Raw genomic sequence first — 18,961 nt, 5'->3', positions numbered from 1 at the left:
CTTTGTCCTTCCAATTCTGATTACTTGACTGGGTTCTCTGTTTCCCCACTGTCTTGTCTTCTATCTTGACTGGCTTGTGTTGCATTTGTTGAGCCTTGTTGCTGTTCAGACAGTGCTCACTAATGCCCTGCTGACCAGCTCTTCGCCAATCTATGGTCGGTGAGTTTCACTACTCACATTAGGTGTCAGTTCTGGTCTCAGCATTAGGAGCATCAGTCTGACTCGTTCTTTCACTGTACTTACTAACTCTAAGCAAAGGTGAGCTAGCCTGTTAAACCTTTTAACCGCTTCTTCTACTGGTAGGTCACCTGGTCTAAATTTTATAAACTCCTCATAATGTTTATTGGTGATCCGTTGGCGGAAGAACTCTTAGTAAAACTCTATCTCAAAGTCAACCCAATTCATCTGGTTGACTGCTCTCTTACTCTTAACTCGCTCCCACTACATACAAGAATTCTCCAGATAGGCAGAAAGAGGCACACTTAATGGTATCAACCTTTTCGACTTCTGGTCAGTCAAGAAGCTCCATTGTGCTCTCAAATGTCTTGAACCAAGCCTGGGCATCCCAGGGCTCAGTCGTTCCTGAGAAGCTTTCTGGTTTCAGCTTCAGCCATTGGATGAGATATGCTTCTTGTCTTTTAGATGTTGTGGCGACTTCCAAGGCAGCTGATGGGACTTCAGTCACCACTGGGGTCTCCACATTAATGGTTGGGGGAGTGGGAGGAGCTAGCTTTTGATTGGCCATTAGATTGGCAATCACTTGCTGCTGCTCGCTACTTGTCTCTGAAGTTGAGCAACAACTTCAGAGAGAATAGGCCCAGGGGTTCTGGGCTCTTCGTTCTCCTGAACTCGGTCCTCAGTATGAACAGTACGGGGTTGTTCTCTTCTTGCCATCTAATTATGCAAAGAAAGAGACTTGCTATCTTCTCTATCCTTCCTAAACATACATATATATGGATCAAGAAAGGAGAAACAATAACTTCTATCTTACTTAAGTACTCATAAGCAATTTCTCTGTACTGCAGTTAATAATTAGGAAAGCAGAATAAAGAAAGAATTTAAATACTTTCTTACTTGGAGACGGCAAGGATGATGCTGATGTGTGTGTGATGCTGGAGAATAGGAACTGCTCTGATACCAACTGTAACGACCACCCTTCTTACTACTACTACTACTCTCTAAAAGTGACCGTTACTTATCTACTACTCTACTTAACCGGTTTATTAAAAATCTCTAGGAAAACCCTACCGAAAAATTTCGGCAGAGTCTCCCCTGTACCGGTGACAATAATCATAAGTACATACATATACAAAGCAATAACATTACCACGCAGTTTATATATAACTAAAAATAAACTATCCTAGCAATAGTAAACAAAAGAACTCCAACAATTGGAAATAACTCAACTACAATGCGGAATAAACTTAACATAGACAAAGGGAAACTACTAAAACAATCTCTATCAATTTAATAACTGAAAGAAAACTCCAAAGAAGGAGTCTTGACAGTTTCCTTAGCAAACTCATGATCTCTCCATAGTCCAGCCATCACCCACCTTCATCACCACCACCTTGTCGCCTTCCTTTCATACTTTAGCTTTTCCTTTATCTGCAGTAGGAGGAAAGTAGTATTTATAAGCTAAAAGCTTAGTAAGTGCTTGCCTACTCACAAAAACTCGATATGCATGTATATAACGAAAAACATGCTAAATCTGAATGCTTAAAAGAAAGCTACTCATGCTCATCTACTAGTAAATAAATCAGATTAACTGAAATACTAAACATGTAATCATGCTCATAAATAGCATAGAAATCATATTAACTGAAAAGCTAACATGTAAAGCTACTCATGCTATACAAGAATAAAACTATAACTGCATGCTGAAAAGCAAATAAAGCTAATCATGATAAATAATCTAATAGCAAGAAATCAACTAAATGATAAGACATATAGTCATGCTCAAATAAACTCATAAGGAAGCAAATGAAAACTGATACTACATGCTTCAAATAACAAGAAGCTAAACTTTCTAATTCTAAACATATTTGATGTTTGTTTCATTTGTTTCCAAAAACTTTTACTTTTATACTTCAAAATAATAATCAACTTCTCTTGGGCCCGGCATTGTACCACTTTGGTATTTTACCAATTTGCGCGCATCCTTAATAAGAGTCGAGGTAGCTAATCCCGAAACTACTAAGGTACTTCTAGGCCTTATGCCTAGGGGCATCTTGGAGCCCATCCCTTGGACCTTGTGTCCGGTACATGCCCTTTAAAAGTAAAATACTTTTTATCTTTAAATACTTCTTATAATAAAATGCCTTGGCATTTAATAAGCACCTTGTGTGCCAAAAGCCCTAAAGTCTTGACTTCAGGATTTTACTTAAGGCCTTAGCCTTTTTCCTTTCTTTTCTTTATCTTTCTTTTACTTATCTTTTGGTAATTCAGTAGAGAATCATAACTAAATCCAAAAGTAGATCAGTTCATTCTAAATGAGGTAGTAAAGAAACTTAAATCTAAATTGCATACTTTAAAAATGAGGGCTGTTCTTGCCCTATGCATAGCATAAAAGATCTAACCAAACATGCCAGGTACCAAATTGTGCATGCTCATTAAGTAGCAAGGAAAGCTAAACCGTGCATGCTTAAGTTAATGGTTGTTCAGGTTCATTGAAATAGCAAAGACATCTAACGGTATGCTTTAGATTAGAGAACTATTAAAAGCTAACCAACACATGTATATCAATTCTTCATGCTAAAATACATCAAATCTGAAATGCTAACTATACTAATCAAAATTCTGCATATCAAGCTAACAAAATTCTGCATATATAGAGAAAACTAAAGCTAAATGCTTTAATGAAATCTGAAATGGTAAATAACTAAAGGCTGAAAACTAAAGAATTAAGAACTAATACATCTTGGAAATTAAATTCAATTACAAGATCAACTACTGCAAGTGAATCATGCTCATGCTATTCTATACGAACTAAATTTGCTACTGCTCATGAGTATCCATATAAACTAAATTTGCTACACATGCTCAACTGATAGCAATGAAACTAAAACTGTTCAACTAATAGAAACCGAAAGCTGTACATCTAACAGCAGATAAATACAATATAAACTTCAGAATCTACAACTAACAAGTGGAATAGAATATCAAATCTACTATCCGATTCTTTCACTAACTACATTCATCTATGGCCTGTGATATCTAGAGCATAAAATCTATTTGTGCATGATAGTAGGTTAACAATCCTTCCATTGGTTTCATGCTCAGATTTAATAAAGGAATCTCAAAATTTAAATACTAATCTACACTATCAATGGATCTAAAACCGTATGTACAGGACCAACCACACAAGATTCTAACAGCAGATTGACCAATAAAAAAGAACGTCAGGTCTAGATGAAGCACTGCAATCCACTGAACCCACCCAGAACCACAACAATTCTAGCCCATTTAAACAATTCCCTTTTTTCTTCATAAGACTCACGGCAGCAAGTTTTAATACACCAATCTTCACCGCACGCTTCGAAATCGAGAATAAAACTCGAAAACAAGAAGAACGAAAATTCGGAACTACTCCTACTGCAGGTGAGAAGCACTTACTTCTTGTTCTTGGACTTACAACCGAAAAGGAGGAGATCTAGGGTTCGGGTAAAGCTTCAAATCTCGGCTCTTCTTCGTGCTCAAAGCTTCTCCTTGACGAGAAGTGAAGAAAATCCCTCGGAGAACAACCTCGCCGGCCGCCGGAGACAGGATCGCTCCCTGCCACGATTTCGCCCGAGAAGAATCGCCGTCGCGAGAGAGGAGAGAAAGGGTTTCGGGAGAAAATTAATTTCTCTCTTAACTTATCCCTTTTTATAACCTAGGGTTATTTCTGTTATCAACTATACCTTAAATAATTTTTACTATCTATTCTTAACAAAACCGCCCGCAGCACACTTGGTTAGCCAGGTTTTAACCAATTCAGAGATCTCGGCTTCGATTCCTCAGCCGCACACTTTTATTTCCAATTTATTTTACTGTTCCTAACTACTACTTAAATATATATCGCTCCATATATGATTAACAAATCGAGCGCAGCTCGGTTGGTTGGGCCGGTTTTGCTTTTTTTAGTTTATTTTTAAAACTTATTCTCCTTGGTAAAAATACCAAACGAACTCCAAAAATTGCATAAAAATACTCTAAAAATTTCTAAAAATCTCTAGAATTTTTATATAGCATTTATAAATATTTTTGAATTATTTTTGGGCTAAAAATGAGGAAATTTGGGTCGTTACAGGTTTCGTCAAACGTCACCTGTAACAGGGTGGACTATAAAGGCGATTACTAGGTATATAACGAATTATGTAGAGGGATGTGAGTGATGTAGATGGGATCTATCCCTCCCATATGACGGGAGCGACATCGGTATTCTTGATAGAGTGAGACCACTAAATGCATGGCCATGCCCAAATGAGTCAACATTAGATGTTGAGCTCATTTGATCGAGTGAGTCTACTTGGAGTTCAAGATTTAGATTGATTAGAGGATGACACGGTCTATGCCTCATATTGATCAATCTAGATGTCTAGGATAGAAGGACAATGTCACATATTGTGAGGAGTCACAATTAGTAGTCACAAGGTGATGTCGGATCTCGACATTCTTTTAACTTGGGTAGTAATGATGTGTTGCTAGATACCGCTCATTACTTATGCTCCTAAATGGGTTTAGGGCATTGCCAACGTTACAAGAACCTATAGGGTCACACACTTAGGACAATTAAATGGAGATTAGGTTCAAATGATGAACCAAGAGGATTAGATTCATTTGATGAATCAAATTGGATTAAGAGTAATCCTAATTGGGCTAACTTGAGTTTGACTGTAACACCCCTAGAAAGCCTAGATAAAGTAAGGGCAATGAGAGTACGAATGTAATGAAAAGAATGTGTAGATAGTCTACGTTGAATGTTACGATAGGAAGGATTTAGATGATTAAAAACTTTATGAAAGAAAATAAAGTTGAGAATATAAAGTTCTATACATGATTTATAATGCAAGGAATTAATGTAAACAAAAGAGATATGAGATATTATATATGCATGTATGAAATATTTATGCATAATGCATATACATGAATTATTTTGTACAAAAATATGTTAGGAGAAGGATTTGATCCTTGGTTCTCTTGTGGATGCATGCATGTGTTAACCAAGTGTGATAGGAGTGAATATTGTAAAAGGAGAGATGAGAATTATAATTAAAGGAAAGAAAGGAGAGAAATTAAGAGAAAGAAAAGAGAGAAACTCAAGAAGCATTTCTCTAGCATATTCTTTCTCATTAAGAGGAGAAGTAAATGAGGAGGATGAATCAAGTCAAGTTTTCCTCCCCTCATTTTAGTATAAATAGGCATGGAGGGTGACTTCAACTTCATCCTCAACTCATTCTCCTCCTCTCCTCCATTGGTGCCGAGAACTCACTCTCTCCCTCTTTTCTTCTTCTTGTTGCCGAGCAACACAAGAGGAAGAAACCTCTTCTTCCTCCCCCTCTCCACCAAAAGACCTAGCTTCCTCCATTGGTGCCGAGCAAAGCAAGCAAGGAAGAAAGGTCCACAAGCAAGTTCTCAACTCTAGGAAACTTAAGCAAAGAAGGTAAGCTTCCCCTCACCTGCGGTACAAGGCTTTCATGTGATTTTCGGATTCTTTTTCTATGCCTTGAAAGAAAGTTTTCCCCTATGTTTGTATACATATATGATGCATGATCAGAGGTGTATGTAACCCTAGAATTTCAATCAAAAATATTGTAAATAGGTTAGGAAAATTATTGTCTAACCAAACTAGTGCAAGTTTCCCTCTATGAAATGCTAAGGACCTTCCTATGGTTTTCTTGCTTGGAAGTTGATTGGAACCAAAAGAACCCCACTCTCATGTTTCGGCCAAGAAAGAATTTAGGGTTAGGAGGACCTTGAATTTAAAATAACTATGCTTATATGACATGATATAAAGTTCTTAAGAGTTGTATGCTTGTATGTTGAAAGAAACTCATGAACCTTACTCTTAATATTTCGGCCATGGTAAGGTGATGGTTTAGAGAAGCTTAAACAAAATTCTAATATGCTCAATGACCTCTGTGATATTATGTTATGAAAGATGATTAATGCTCTCATGTTTAATTGGAATGTAGAAAATTAGTTACATGATTTATGACATGTAAGATCACAAGAGTCCTAGCTTGTTTATGATCCAACCTTGTGTATGATGTTCTTAGTAAATCTTGCTATGAAATTTACTTAGGTTTCCCATGCTTTAGGCCACTTAAAGGAAGTTTATATTCTATGAATTTCGGCCAAGTAAGGTTTAAAGGACCTAGAGGCCTTGGAAATGAAACCTAAGGGGTTAAAAGTACTTCTTATGAAAACTTGATAATGTGTGAATGTGATACATGTTTGTATGACCTAAATGAATCATTTTGTGTTCGGCCATGAAGGGATAGATTCCCTAGAAACCCTAGAACAAAAATTAAATATGTCTATGCCATGCTGTATGAAAATGATATGATAATAAGTTAGAATGCATGATTGCTTTAGTTACGAAATGATATGCATAATGAAGTTATATTATGAAATATGCCATGATGTGTTATAGCATAGAAAATGCTATACATAATGAAAAGAAATGAAGTTATGTTATGATATGTGATAGCATAGAAAATGCTATACATAATGAAAAGAAATGAAGTTATGTTATGATATGTGATAGCATAGAAAATGCTATACATAATGAAAAGAAATGAAAAAGAATAAATGCATGAAAGATTGTTAAGGACATGATATGATAGTTATGCATGATAAGTTATTTTTATGGTTTGTACCAAGGGTGGGCTCCGTAAATGCCCCGGGGTCGATGGAGTAAGACTCGGGCCTCGTTAGTAATGGGCCTTTGAGTGCCCTAGGTCGATGGAGTAAGACTCGGGCCTAGTATGTATGCATGGTAGGGCTCAAGACTTGCTACCTTGGACCTACACATTAAGTATGTGGTACAAATCGGGATCCCAAATGATGATGATATTAATTTCAAGTACTATTAAGTATAAGTTTTCAAATTCACGATGCATTGCCTACATTCATATGTGCTTGAATTATATGATGATATGATATAATGTCATGTGATATTATGATATGAATATGATGCCTTGTATGTCTCATGCTTGTGATTTATTTGTTTTATGATATGATATTCATGCTTCTATGAAATGATATGTGAATAAGAAATATGCATGATATGTTTGAATAGAATGATATGTTATGTTATGATTAGTTGAGACGATGATATGTTGATCCATTCTTGATATACGATGATTCTCGGTTTTAGTGAGTAGGAAAGGAACTTACTGAGCCATGAGTGCTCATAGCTTACTTTCCTTGTACCGCAGATAAAAGAGAAAGCTGGATGTACAACGGAGCAGCAGGAGGAGCAGATAATGATGTGTGTGGTGGTGGCTCGGCTAGGACGATTCGGACAAATTAATATTTTTAGTTATAAGTTCAATATATGCACATTTGAACAAATCAGAATATGTGATATTATGCTTAATAAATTAAATTCTTTAAAGTTTTTATACTTCCGCTGTTATAACTAAAGCATGTACGTAAGTAGTATAAGAACGTAGCGCCACCTTTGGTTGGGTAAGAAGGGTGGGCGTTACATTGACTCAAGTTGATTCATGTGTTCAATGAGTCTAATTTAGTTTTTGGCTCATTGAATCAATTTAATTAAATGAATTAGATTCATTATATTAAGTTGGCTTGAATCAAATGGTTGGATTCGATCAACCATGGAAGAGATTTGGTCAATTTTGACTTGACTTGAGAGGAAGATTAAAAGTCAAGTTTGACTTGACTTTATGCCACCTCATTGGTGAGTTGGCATTGAAGTGGACCAATGATGTTACTCCACATCATCATGGGTGCCACCTCATGGAAGTTACAAAGCCATTTTCTTAATAACTTCACATTAATTGCATTTAATGGGGAGTTACACAAAGGAGAAGTGGCCGGCCACTTTTGAAGGTGAATTGAATTTTTCCATTCATTCATTCAAGTGTATTTTTCTTCCTTCTTCCTCGAGCTCTCCCCCTCCCTCTCCTCTTTGCTTGGCCGAATCTCACTAAGGTGCTAGCACACCTTTGTGTGAGGTTTTTCTCCACCTACGTGTCCGTGTAGATACTTCTAGAGGACCGACACTTGACGGTCTAGAGATCCGGCAACACCTTGGACGAGCGGGATAAGCGAAAGGCACGCAACAAGGGTAAAGTTCTTAACATGTAGATCTAGGAGTAGATCTAAAAGGTTTTTCAAACTCGTACTCGTAATTTTCATTCGGTTTTCCTTGCACGGATCCGTTGGCCTTGGGTGATTCGGGGTTTCCGCGACGCGAAAAGTGGTTTTCGCGGCCCGAAGAACCCAACATTCAAAAAACTGTTGTCTAATGTGTGTCAAAGACAACGGTTTTAAAAAACTATTGTCTTTTAGTGTTGCTTATGTGATAATATACAACAGTTTTATTAAATTGTTGTCTATTGAATGTTGTTGAATCCTAAAAACACAACAGTTTTTTTAACTTCATGAAAAACCTAAAACCCACTTCTCTGTGACTCTTCAAACAAATAAAAACCTATCTCCGACTCCTCCTTCACAACTCCTCCGCGAAAGACGCTCCTCCTCCAAATTTGACTTTATTTGGAGGTCAAATGATGGAGATCAAGCAGAATTAATATGAGTTGTTGATCCTGATCAAGAGAAATCTTCTTCCTTCATTCAGATCTAAGTCATCCAACCCTCCATCTAGATTTGAAGCTACATGGACCATTGGATCGAAGCAAGAAGGAAACTAGATCCACACCACTCATCTCTCATCACGATCTTTTCCCTTTCATTTTTTTGCTAACCTAAAACTTTCCCTTCCCGCAGCGATCGCATTTCCTCTCTGCAGCACAACACGATCTTCTTCCATCGCCGACAAGGAGGCCGCTGACGAGGAGGCAGGCGACAAGGTTGGGTGCCGACTGCTCGAGAGGTGGCTACTGAGGCTCAGTCACCAGCACGAAGCAGCCGTTGCCTCGCTTCGCTTATAGGCGGTTCGCGAGCGGCTACTTGAACGGCGAGGTAACCCTTTCTTCCTCTCGTTGCAGCAATCCACAGAAAGATCCTCGAGGTCGCTCATGGCCACCTTGCACTTACACGACTTGTTCTCTGCTAACTAGAATGCTGCTCGCACCTTGCCTCCTCTGCCACTCCTTCGCACCACCCGTGACCTAGCTTCCTCAGCCACTTCTCCCACCGCCCACACCTAGCCTCCTCCGCCACTCCTCCGCCCACTCATCATCATCATCATCATCATCATCCAATTCTTCAACTGTTAGTGTATATCAAATCAATGGTAAGCTTTAAGATCTGCATCTTTATTGGAGATTCCATCGGTTGCAAGTTAGGATCCAGCTGTGGCAGGGGTCTGTTGCCATAGTGACCATTTTAGGTTTGTAGAATCAGATCTTCCAATTACGAACAAACTCATTAAGGTTTGTTTTCTTATCCATATTTCTTATTCTTAGGGTCATATGAACATGACCTTCTCTGAATGACCTTAAAGTAGATTTGTTTCAATGACAATGATTCATCATTTTGTATTCTTACTTATATTTTGAATTTTGATACTTACTAATATATCTAGGTTCACCAACATATACACTTTCACTTATATTTGCAAATTATAGTTGAATGATGTTTGAGGAATGACTTTTTAGACGATAATGCATTGGTCTTAGAATGCATTGATATGGTATTTATCCAAGCCATATTGTCTAGTGTTTGCTTTGTTCTATCCAAATAAACTTTCAATTTCTTTAAAATACAACTAGATTCATTTTTAGAATTCATTGGTTATTCTTTTGAGATTTTTTCTCCTCACTTTGATGGCTGATATATGACTTTTCTTCCATAAAGCATTTGATTCCATTCATAGGGATGGCAAACATCATCCACAAGTGATGTGGAATGTGAATGAGAAGAATTTTATGCCTCACTTGGCTTCATCTTGGTTTGTGCTACTCATTGTTATAGATTTAGTGAAATATAATGTATTTACAATTTTTGCCTCATTTAGACTATTTTTTCATATATATATATATATATATATATATATATATATATATATATATATAGCACAAGATAGGGAAGTGGCTAATAGTTCTTCTTACTTAACCTACACTATTGTTATCCTTATATCCCAGCCTAATCTGATTCTACATTAAATCCACAAATGAGATTGTTGGTGTGTGTTAAGATTCAAATACAATGTTATTTTGCTTCTCAGTTATTCAATTTCTAAACAGCAAAATGTTTCATAATTGGATTTTTGAAAGTCATGTATCAACACATGCATGGATGGAAGGTGTTATCATGTTCTTTAATCCGTCTAGTACCTTGCTATCATGGTTATGTATATTTTCCTTTTATAGATTCGTTATGCATTTGAACTTTTGACAAATGCTTTATGGAAGAGAGATTATGACCTTTTTGGCATTGATGAACACTCTGAATCCTTTCTTGTTGGAGAATTTCAAGTTTTAGTTACTAGTATGGTATGTTTTTTTTTACTCAATATAGAATGATATGTTGTTGACAAGTATCCCGTCGTTGTCTTTAGCATGTCAGCAATAATTCATCCATTTCTTAGAGATCGAACTCCCAATTATTAATTCATCTTCACTTGGTATGTTCATTGTTCTACTGATGCAAAAATGTCAGCATGTGCATATGAGGTGTGTAAGCCTTTATGTAGAAGAATTGATTAGCAACTTTTATGATTGCAGTTAGGTATGCTGAGTGATATGATATGTAGAAGAATTGATTAGCAACTTTTATGATTGCAATTAGGTATGCCGAGTGATATGACCAAAGTTCATTTCTATTGTCGGGAAATCAAAGCCTTCGCTCATACAAGTAAGTTTTTGCAATTCAAAATATTTTCCATTGATTAAAGGAGCACACATGATAAGTTTGGTTTCTTAATTACTTCTTTTAATACTACAAGAAATTATACAAATGATGTATGCCAGGTATAGAAACATGATATCTTCTTTTTGGAACTCATGATTTAGGTTTATTCTGGAAGCCTTCGCTGTGCTCATGCAATTCATCAGTGCTTGGAAGAGGAGAGGTATGTCCTTAGCTTTCAACAACATTCAGTATTAATTGATACTTTATCTACATGTTGGTTCCTCTATTCATTGCCTGGAAAAATAATATATATATGGATTCATTTAGATTTTAGCAAATATTGGTGCAGTAAGAATCTTGTATTTTCTTTCAAGCATATTTTCTACCTTATGTGTACCTTTTTTTGTGTCAACCTTTGATGTTTCTATGTGGTGCAGTAAAGTACCATGTCTATATATATTCCTAATGGCAAGTGAGGTCAATAATCTAATACTAATTTTTGTTGATATTACAATAACTTAATGTCATGTATTTGTAATCCACGATGTTGCTTAGGAGTAAACATTGCTTTATTTACAAAGTTCATTGCAACAAGTGGTCACCATAAGGTACTGACTGCCAACAAATAGAATTGTGGGGACAACTAAAAATGTTATGCCAAGTAGATTTTTAATGTTTCTTTTAATTTAGAGTATATCACAATGAAAAAAATAACAAACCTTGTTAGCCAGTTTTTGTTATATACTTTGCAAACTCTAAAGCTCTATATTACTGGAGACTAGCTAGACTTGTTGTTGTTGAATTGGATTAAAATCATATGATTTTTATTTTCACAGGAAGTAAAAGGGTGTTTAGAAGATACACAAGTAGAGAAGATTTGATCCAACAAAACAAGATACTTTGGCATATATATGTGTGATATATTGTTATGAGTACTATTTAGTTTTGTAAACTTTGATGTTTGGATGTTGATCTTTGGTACTTTAATGATGTTTGGATTGTAGGTTCTTGATCAATGATATTTTGTAGATAACTTGAACTGAAATTGAGGTATGCAGTAATTTTAGTTTGTGCCTAGAAAGAAGTATTGTTATCATATTCAATTGTGTACAGCGTCATTGTCATCATCATCTTTATGCCATTTACTCCTGGGAAATGACTTAACTTGCAATCATATGCTATTTACCTCAGGGAAAAGATAATGACCATACCTAGAAAGGAGAAGAAAAGAAAAGCTATGAGGGAGGAGAAAGCAGAAAAGGCTGCAGTTCTCGATATGGTGTTTAGAAGATGCACATGGTGTTTAGAAGATGCACAGGTAGAGAAGATTTGATCCAACAAAACAAGATATTTTGGACTTCATATATATGTGTGATATATTGTTATGGGTACTATTTAGTTTTGTAAACTTTTTTGATGTTTGGATGTTGATGTTTGGTACTTTAATGATATTTGGATGTTGATGTTTGGTAGTTTAATGATGTTTGGATGATGATGTTTGGTACTTTAATGAAATTTACACTGGATGATGATGTTTGGATTGTAGGTTTTTGATCAATGATATTTTGTAGATATATTATTTAAATAAAATAATGGTTATAAAATGATGGAAAAGATTCAGTTTTTTATTTATTATCAAAATGTTGTATATTGTACCCAAAGACATCAGTTTAAATATGTGAAACTGTTGTCAATGGCATTAAAAGACAACGGTGAAAAATCATTGTCAAACTGATGTTAAATAACATTGATGGCTAAAAAGACAATGGTTTTTAACCGTTGTCATTGGCTAAAAAGACAACGATTTTTAACCGTTGTTGTAGACAGTTCAAAACTGTTGTTGAAGAGCATATTATTAAAGGAATACACTCAAAGACAACGGTGAACAACTGTTGTCGTTGAATAAAAAGATAACGGTTTTTTATCATTGTAAAATTGTTGTCTTTGTCTTCAAAGACAACGGTTAAAAACTGTTGTCTTTGGGCATCCTCTTTAACAACACGGCATTTAACAACAGTCCGAAAGGGCCTATGACAACGGTGAAAAATCATTGTTGTTAGGCTTTTTTCTTGTAGTGCGTTGTTGTGTGCTGCCATAGTGAGGTCCACCGTTAGTACCTCTTCTCCATGTCATTGCCACTATCATTGCCTTCCTTCTGGTGAGCAATGGATTGCTCCAGTTAGAGTGTATACTAAAAGTCTAGCTTTTTGTATAAACATATAAGAATCACACTGGTCAAATGTCTATATTTATATGTTAAGTGTAGTTGTTCAATTAATTTATATTGTAAATAACATGGTGTGTGGTGTCACACATAGAAGATCATGTTATCAATTCCTTATAAATTATAAACAGTAGCTCACGACTAAGATGGAAAGGAACAAACCATTGGAGTAGTCATAGTGTAATTTAATATTAGTTTATCTTAACTATAAAATTACACTAGTACACTCTGAGTGTATTGAGCTGGACCATTTAAAGTAAGTTCTTTATATACTGACTGAATAAAAGAACAAGACCTTTATTATTATGGAAGTGTGTGCTCTTAATCCTGATATAATAACAAACACATATATCTAGTATTTATTTCTGTGACTTATCAATGGGTGAGATTTAGTTCGATAAATCAAGAGGTCGATAAGTTGGGAAATGATATTATTTATAGTGTGTGTTGTTGATTATAGAAGGAAACTGTGTCCTAGTAATCTAGGTTGAAGATGTCCCCAAGAGGAGCTCATAAGGATTGCCATGTAAACCCTACAGGTGGACTTAGTCCGACATGATAATGAAGTTGAGTGGTACTGTCACGCCCCAGAGGAGTCCTTGCCAGACAAAAATCCGACAGCATCTCCCCTGTACGGGTGACAATCTAAAGCATTTCTACATACAAAATATACATCAGCCACATACGGCTGGAACATATACACACAATAGAAAATAACATAACCACACAGTTAATAAACGCAGCTTACCCGACTGGACATAAAATAACTAAAACACAACCACGCAGTTTATATCATCAGCCCACACGGCTGTATCAAAAACACAGCTGAAAGACGAAGAGAAAACCCATAATCCACGATCAAAGTTTACTAGCCATTTAGGCTTACAACACCATAAGAGCACGGAAACAAAACTGATGTAGCGCAGGACCCAGGACTGGCAGCCGGCATCTCTCCAAGCATCCATGAATCATCTACTGCTACCTGGCGAAAGAAAAATCATTTTGTGGGTGGTGAGTATTGGAACTCAGCGGGTAAGGGAAGATAGTGCATGAACAAAATATACAAATAAAGAATAAGCCAACAGTATACAGTCTCAGAAAGGGCATAACAAATACTAAAATAAATCAAAATCAATATATATACTCATACCTAAAACCATATCCTAGAGTAGCAATAGAAGGTCAGAAGTAGTACTAGCCTGCTACGGTACCGCTCATAACTACAGAGGTAATATGTAAAGTATATAAACATCTTCAATAAATAAACCAAAGTCTAAACACCTACAACGAAGGCACATCTCAACATAAGGCAACCTATCAACATAAGTGAACCACAGCAAGAAGCAACGGTAGCATAAATATACCACAACAGCATTAGTAAGCAATAACAGCATATGTAAACAGCAGCAGCCACAGCAAATATAATAACAACGCATGCACGGATAGTCACCCCGCCCACCTCTCTGCACCATGACCCCTGTATGGTCGAGAGGCCAGATCAATGACAAACGGTACCACTCAAAAGCCGCCACTACTATCGAGTGACCGGATGGACAGGTGCTAAGTAACTATCTAGCTACCAAGCGAGAGGGTCCCTGCTGCTCACAACTCCAGCTACCACTATCCATGAGTGGCCGGGTGCGGCACGACAGGACAAGCGACATCTCCTCCAGCTACCACTACCCATGAGTGGCCGAGTGTGTGGCGCGGCCCGACGACTCACTTCCCCACAAAGAAGAAGTGGTTGCCTGCATGCATGCAATGACATGATGCGTAAAATGCAGGAGTCATCATATAAACATAGGCTAAAATTAGGTATAAGGTACTACATGAAGCCGGCATGCTCAATACAGTACATCAGTAAACAACAAACAAAACATACACGGTTGGTATCTAGTATCTACTAAATATCATTGTTAGCAACAAGAGACTGTATAGATATAAAAACGAATGCCTCAAAGTTTTTGAGTGGAAGTATCAAGCATAGGAAAAATAAGAGTGGAGTCAAGGTAAGACAATCCTTATCCAAAAATAGTTCATGCACCAAGTTCAAAGAACTAAAGAGACAAAGTAAGATGTACCCGCCTCAAAAAGAAGATCGAATCGAACCAAATCCGACGTCGAGACGCTCGTCTCGAATCAAAGTCCTGTAACACATGATATACAGATTTAGCTAATAACATAAATTAATTAGCTAAAACAAATCCCCAACTAAATCTAATTCACTGTTCAACTAAGGTTAACTTCGTTAAACCCTAACCGTTCCACTAATCAATTAGATTAAAATCAAAATCTAAATCAAATTTTAATTCTCCCAAATATGAACCTATCATCAAGTAATTCCATGATCTACAGCAAGCATAGTTTCATTCAAAGAACAAAACCACACCTGCTGGAAACCACCTCACGTATCAGATCAAGGAGATCACGAAATCAACACACCAATTCCACAACCTAATACCAAAACAAACTTATGCACCTTACCTCTTCCTTACTCAATCCTTCTACCCAAACAGAACATGTAACTACATACATATAGAAGAAGAAACAATGTAATTGGAGTTGACAGATAACCTAAAACAAAACTCTCTCCAAATTTAATGAAGAACAAACAATAATTTCCACTAGAAATCCATAACAGCATTGAACAACGAGGAAGAAAAGAATACACACACTTCTGGAACCCATCTCAAATTCTACACCGGATACACAAGAACCAAATAGATCATGCAAGCACGACATACTCAATCAACTCAGAACACACAAGTGAAAACTGAACCAGATACCCCATTGAACCTACTGAAAATCGTGGGCGAAACTAGGGTTACCAGTTGAGAGAGGGATAGGGAACATAACTCAATCATTGACAAAATCCATGATCCTGAAATTGGAATTCATCAATTTAACTTATAGAATCTTCAGAACAGCAAGCACCCAAAAACTAGGGCACGAGAGGAAGAGGGTTACCTGAGCTAGGGCAGAATGAAAGGTTGGCCAGAGGTGAAAAGGAACCGAGCCACTGTCTCTAGGGCAGAGGAGATTGGCCGGCTGCCGACACCACTCGGTGAAGTCTGGAGTGAGCCCGAGGGTTGGCGTCGCGTGGAAGAAGCAACCGGTGATGCGACCGGGATGGTGATCGATCGACGGCGGATCGGAAGCAAGGGCATCGACGTCGAGAGCCCAACAAGGATGAGGAAGAGGCTCGGTGTTGCTCATCGAAGTGGGGGGGCTCGAGGAAGAAGCTCGGCGCCGCGTGGGTTCGAGGAAGAGGATTCGACGCGGTTTGGGAAGAGTGGGATCGGCGAGAGAAGAAGAGGAAAAAGGAACTAGGAAAAATCGAAACTTAGATATTGGTTTTATACCTTAGGTTAATAGAATAAATCAACTCCCAAATTTAGGCATTCCGAACCGACCTTTTCCAAAGCCTATAATTTTATCCCCTCAAAAAACGCCATACGAACTCCGATTAAATCCCTGAAAATTCCTAAAAATTCCTAAAAATTCTGTTAAAATTATTTCTAAAATAATCTTATTATTTAGTTATGATTTGGTACCGTATTTTACATTCTCCCCCAGTAATAAAAATTTGATCCCCAAATTTATTATTCGACTCAAGGATCCTCATCCAAGGATAACAACCAAGCAACACACTTATATACTACCCTAACCAAGTATCATGAATGGTAAGGACACTACTAATCCATGTGTTCGGTGCACAGGTAGTCTATCGATTCTACTCAAACATACTATAAATGTAACACCCCACCCTCACTACTAGTCTGTGAGGGCGGAGCACTACTAGATTACTAACTTATCTTAACTAACATTACACACATGTAATTATCTATACTTAAAACTCTCTAAACACTCAAAACATACAATTAACTGGCAGCGGAAGACTAAATGACTCATCTATACATACTACTCAGACTTATGTTCACAACTAAATCTATACATCAATCTAATCATGCTGAAATATATGTATTAATCTGAACATGCATGCAACCATTATACAACTCAGATAATAGGTCTAATGTGCATAACAATTTAAATGAAAGAATTCTAAATACATGGAAATCTTAATAAATTCTTATGCTAAATCCCAAGGCTTCTATAGTCTAGGCATCACACATCCATCCGCACCTCCTTGTCGCCTTCCTTTACTATAACTTTTCCTTTCCTTTATCTGTAGTAAGAGGAAATGCAACTATAAGAAAAATTACTTAGTAAGCGCTATCTAACTCACAAAACTTGAATATGCATGTGAATAAAATAAATCTAAAACTGAATGCTTTAGAGGAAATACTACACATGCTCATCTAATAACAAAAGAAACAAGACATGCTGAAATACTAAACATATAAAGCTTATTTCACTTGTTCAAAACTTATACTTTTATACTTCAGAATAATAAGTTTAACTGAACTGATACATAAGTTGAGCTAAACTGATGCTAGGCTAATGCTGAATCTGAACTGTATTCACGTAACTGATTTGTGAAGTTTTGAAAACTATTTTCATAATAGATAAAAATAATAATCATGCTGCTGATGGGCCCGGTAACTGTACTTGCTATGCGCGCATCGCTAACTAGACCCAAGGTAGCTAGTCCCGAATCTAGTAGGATTTACTAGGTTATCTAAACCTAGGGACGACTATGGGAGCCCAACCCAAGGACAACTAAGAGTCCAACACAATTCCACTGATAAAAGTAAAATACTGATTCATAAGCTGATTTATCTTAATTACGCCTTCTTTAAATGCCTTAGTATTTTAACGAGCACTTTGTGTGCCAAAATCCCTAAAGTCTTGACTTTGAGATCTACTTAAGGCCTTGGCCTTTTTCTTTCTTTTCTTTATCTTTCTTATACTTGTTAATACCTCTAATAAAAGAATGCTTCTTTAAAAACTGAAATGTTTAAACAAATCCTAACATTGAAATGCATAAATAAAAATCTGCATACTATGCTAATCAAAATTCTGCATACTATACTAATCAAGATTCTGCATTCTATGCTACACTATTTCTGCATACTATGCAAACATAAATTCTGCACTATAATACTTAACCAAATTACATTATAATCTTTTTTTTTAAAATAACTGCACTATAAATTCTATCAAAAATCTGCACTACAAGTTCCACCAAAAATCTGCACTATAAATTCTACCAAAAATCTGCACTACAAGTTCCACCAAAAATCTGCATTATAAACTTAATTAAAATCTGCACTATAAGCTTAATTAAAATCTGCACTATAAGCTTACATCAAAATCTGCACTATAAGCTTAATTAAAATCTGCACTATAGGCTTAATTAAAATCTGCACTATAAATTCCACCAAAAATCTGCACTATAAACTTAATTAAAATCTGCACTATAAGCTTAATTAAAATCTGCACTATAAGCTTACATAAAAATCTGCACTATAAGCTTAATTAAAATCTGCACTATAGGCTTAATTAAAATCTGCACTATAAATTCCACCGAAAATCTGCACTACAAGTTCCACAAAAAATCTACACTATAAACTTAATTAAAATCTACACTATAAGCTTAATTAAAATTTGCACTATAAGCTTACATAAAAATCTGCACTATAAGCTTAATTAAAATCTGCACTACAAGCTTAATTAAAATCTGCACTATAAGCTTACATAAAAATCTGCATTATAAACTTAATTAAAATATGCATTATAAGCTTAATTAAAATCTGCACTCTAAGCTTATATAAAAATCTGCATTAT

At 36.3% G+C, this 18,961-nt stretch overlaps 1 long non-coding RNA gene across 1 annotated transcript; it reads left to right on the top strand.

Annotated features, from left to right (window-relative positions):
- The first annotated feature begins 10,390 nt into the window (after nt 1-10,390).
- Nucleotides 10,391-12,223, top strand: LOC122020766. Its single transcript, XR_006122319.1, has 5 exons — nt 10,391-10,631; nt 10,729-10,811; nt 10,867-10,992; nt 11,151-11,209; nt 12,181-12,223. It is a non-coding gene; the product is annotated as an uncharacterized LOC122020766 (long non-coding RNA).
- Nucleotides 12,224-18,961: the final 6,738 nt, after the last annotated feature.

Source organism: Zingiber officinale, chromosome 9A, assembly GCF_018446385.1.
Source record: "Zingiber officinale cultivar Zhangliang chromosome 9A, Zo_v1.1, whole genome shotgun sequence".
In the NCBI taxonomy this organism is placed as follows: Eukaryota; Viridiplantae; Streptophyta; class Magnoliopsida; order Zingiberales; family Zingiberaceae; genus Zingiber; species Zingiber officinale.
This window is presented reverse-complemented; position numbering and strand designations above follow the sequence as displayed.